The following is a 3984-nucleotide window of genomic DNA, read 5'->3' on the forward strand; positions in this document are numbered from 1 at the left end:
ACATTGTCATTCCATTACATTGTAATAATATTTTGGGATCGTCTGTCTCTAAACCCGGACCCATGACAAAAGGCCAGACGATAGGAGGGTGTAAATGCGAGAGACAGGATGTGTATGTTTGTGCAACACTGAGGGGGGCACCTGCATACAGCCATACACACACAAACGCATGCACGCACACATGCACGTGCACGCACAGTCGCACACATGCACACACACACACACACACACACACACACACACACACACACACTTCCAGAGATCACCCACAACAAGTGATGGACAGCAACTGTTGGAGAGCAGGTGTGCATAGTACCTAGTGTGTTATAATTGTATTGTCAATCTTGTGAGTGAGTGTGTGTGTGGGAGGGGGGGCGGTTGTGTGGTGTGTGCAAGCCACACAGAGAGAAGGGGGGAGAGAAAGAGGGAGAGAGAGAGAGGGGGGGGGAAGTCAGATAGATAGATATTGGGTGGGGGTTGGGTGAGCTGTCGGGCTGAGGGGAAGAACACAAGCCTCCTCCCCTCTAATTCTGGGAACGAGCTGCGCGCTCCAGAATCTGTGCTCGTGCAGTGCATGAGTGCGGCTACTGTAATCATATGATAGGGACCCGAGTCCCGTTGCAGAATACCGACACATCGGACAGACAAATAGACGACTTGGGGGAAAGTTGGAGGTAGATTTCGCTCTAAAAGTGCTGGAACTGGTAGACCCGCGTGCGTTATCGTGCAGGATAAGAAAGTGAATTCGTCAAGGAGAGTTACCAAGAAAGACAAACTTTTGTCAAAGTTAATCGGGAACCTAGTCGGTAGAGTTTTATTTTTATTTTGATAAAATACCGTTTTTCAAATAGGATTCTCAGCTGTTCTGCAACAACAGACATACCACCATCTCTTCCTTTCCCGATTCCCTCCCGAGCAGCAACAGACTGCGGGACTGGAGTTTGGGTGAGTGAGTCGCGCATCAGCTCTGCTCAGTGTCGCTCAGCGGAGGCCGGATCCCGGGGCTTCTTCTCGCATCGTTTCGGAGGCGAGGCTCTCTAGAACTTAACTTTTCTCACGGCACCCACTCTTGTGCCTTTTGAGTCGTATACGCTTTTATTCCACTTTGAACTGTATCAGCCATGGTAGGGGAGACAGAGCTGAAGGAGCGACCCAAGTCCAACCCGGACTATCTCATGCAGCTCATGAACGACCGGAAAGTAATGAGTTCGCTGCCCAACTTCACTGGCATCTTCACACACCTTGAGCGGTTACTGGATGAAGGTACGTTGGGTTTGGAGAAGGTCAAAACTACTTGATGATGAAACTCAGAAGTTGCTTGAATGGTTTATATAAATGATTCTGATCTGCTCTTGGCCTTATTATTTAGCCCACAGTGGCGAGATACATTAATTATTTTACATCTATTGATGATACCCTTGTCCCTATAATGATGCGTTGTGCTGGTATTCGTAAGTAACAAGGCTAATTATATTTTGATTGAATGAGTTCAAATGCTCAATGGCCAGTCTGTCTATGTATGCACAATAAAACCACAAAGTTTACCAAATGATCTATAGAAACAAGTGTGAATGGTGTCTATGTGTTAACTTGTCACCGCTGCCTTGAGTCGTCATATGGCTGAGAAGGGCTATTTTGTTGTGGACGGCAGATGAGCGCACGCACACGCACGCACACACACACACACACACACACACACACACACACACACACACACACACGCACACACACACAGTGGGCCCAGGGAACAAACAGAGAGTTGTTAGTCTCTCCCAGCAGTGACCTAATGCGCAGGCTTATATGAATGTCGCAGCCCATCCCTGGTCAGGCACGAGGACATGTCAATGTGAACATATTTGATCTCTTGCCTAGAGAGCCCTGCTTCTTCTCGCTTGTTCCATTGATGTGTGTATGTATTATTTGGTTAACAGAAACGTAAAGCTGATATGGTTTTGGGAAGGAAAAAATTACCTTTTTTCACAAATTTGTTTCTAATCTTTTTTACGAATCCAAAGAATAACGCTTTGAAACAAAATCAAGCAATTAGAAGATGCGTCTTTGCATGGTAAAGGTGGCGGGAGGGGAGGGACACCACAGCCAAACAGATCATTTCTGTCTTCAAACGTGTTCCAGCGACAGTTTTTACTGTGAATATAGTCAATACTAAAGATATGCCTACTTTATTTGAAGTTTTCAGAGCCCCCCCCCCCCACACACACAAAACTACATGCAGCTTTCACATTAATTGTTTTTTATAAAAAGCAGGAATGGATTACCAAACGGGCCTACCTGGCACAGGCCCAGGGGCCTAAGGCTCGGGGGGACCCTAAGCCAGAGCTTATACATGACGTCAATGTTATTGACTTTATATTTCTCACCAGAAAAGTCAAAGGGCTTAGTCATTTGTGTCCATAACAGAACCCCCAAATTCCTACTGAAAAACTGAAGGAACAACCTAAACATTCACCTTGAAGATGTCACAAGAAAGAAAACACCATGGCACCTTCAAAGTGTTTATCCTGTTGAGATACAGGAGAATTGTATTGGCTCTAGGCCCTCTGAAGTCTAAGCCTTTTTTTAGAGAGGGGGGGGGGGGGGGCTCAAGGTCAACTGTACTGCAGGTGCCCCATGCCATATGGGACCCTGATTAAACTTTTGAGATGCAGCTGCTACACTGTATGTCAATCTTTTGAATATGTGATAAACATCATATTTTGAATCTCGCCTATTCAGCGTATGAACATTTCAGGTGTAGAATTAGGGACATTATGATATACCTACAGTATGATGACCAGATTATGATGCTCCAGCTATGAGCTTCAGTTGATACTATTAGTTACTCAGCTTTGGTGTCAAACCATTTTGACTAAGAGTTGATTTTTTTTTTATTAAAATAAATCCATCCAGAAAACAGCACTGAGACCTCAAAACTGTGAAGTGCATACTGTGATTTGGTGTCAGTAACTTTTGATGTCTGGACGACAAGCATTGTTTTCTGAAAACGGTCCCACTTGTTGTCAATGTACCCAGGGGCCCATTGTGTCATAATCCACCTATGATAACAAGGCCTATATCGTATCAACCCTTGAAGCACTACATACAACCAAGCAACAATCAATCTGTTGTTGAATAGCTCATTAGTAGTGTGAATCACAGGGATCATGACTAGTGACTTCATGTCAAGTCACATGACTCAGCAGGGCCGTTCTTGGACCATTTGACCTGTTAGGCCCACCCTCACCTCTTGTTCACTTAATAATAAAAATAGTAATAATACTACTACTACTAATAATAATAATGATACACTTTATTTGTATAGCGGTTTTCAAAACCACATGTTACAAAGTGCTTCACGAGACAATTAAAAATGAAATGCAATAAAAGAAGCATGGATAAAAAGGAAAACACAATCAAATATTAATAGTTGAACTGTTGAAGAGGTATATTAAAAAGGAAAATGTACAAAACTAAACACGATACAGCACACAAAACAAAGACGCTACGAAAACACTTTCCTGTAGTGTTTTGAGAAGTTAAAATGTGACTAGCCTGAGTTCCTCTTTATTCTTCTTAATCAAAGCTTAAATCTCACATACAGTACAGTACCTATAGTCTTACACAAAGTCCCTTCATTATCAGAAATAAAGTTGCAGAAATGAACACTGTAGGCCTATCCTCTGTCCCCATCTGTACCAAGTGTTCACATGCTCAAATCATCCTTTTTCAGCTGCAAGAAAGCTTCACAGGATGCTGGATCAGACGACACTGATTCAGACTCACGATTCACGTTTTTGTTGCGGCCGACACATTACCAGCATCATGCCGATTATGAACGTCAGGAATGACAAACCAAAGAACAGTGGGACACCCGGCATCACCCTGGCCAAAAGTGTAACACATTCGAATATTATTTAGCCTTTTTTTTCTTTTAGTGTGACAATTCTTGCGATGCGTTCTTCGACTTTGGACAAAAACTAAAAGTCC

General features: G+C 43.4%; 1 pseudogene across 1 annotated transcript in view; it reads left to right on the forward strand.

The window, feature by feature from the left end:
- Positions 1–633: 633 nt before the first annotated feature.
- Positions 634–3984, forward strand: part of LOC311235562 (KH domain-containing RNA-binding protein qki.L-like) — a 17969-nt pseudogene continuing 14618 nt past the window's right edge. Inside the window, exons 1-2 of the transcript XR_014621077.1 lie at positions 634–1263; positions 3728–3891. The product of XR_014621077.1 is annotated as a KH domain-containing RNA-binding protein qki.L-like (transcript). The remainder of the gene's footprint in view (positions 1264–3727; positions 3892–3984) is intronic.

The sequence above is a fragment of the Notolepis coatsorum genome, assembly GCF_963971535.1.
Source record: "Notolepis coatsorum genome assembly, chromosome: 10".
Lineage (NCBI taxonomy): Eukaryota > Metazoa > Chordata > Actinopteri > Aulopiformes > Paralepididae > Notolepis > Notolepis coatsorum.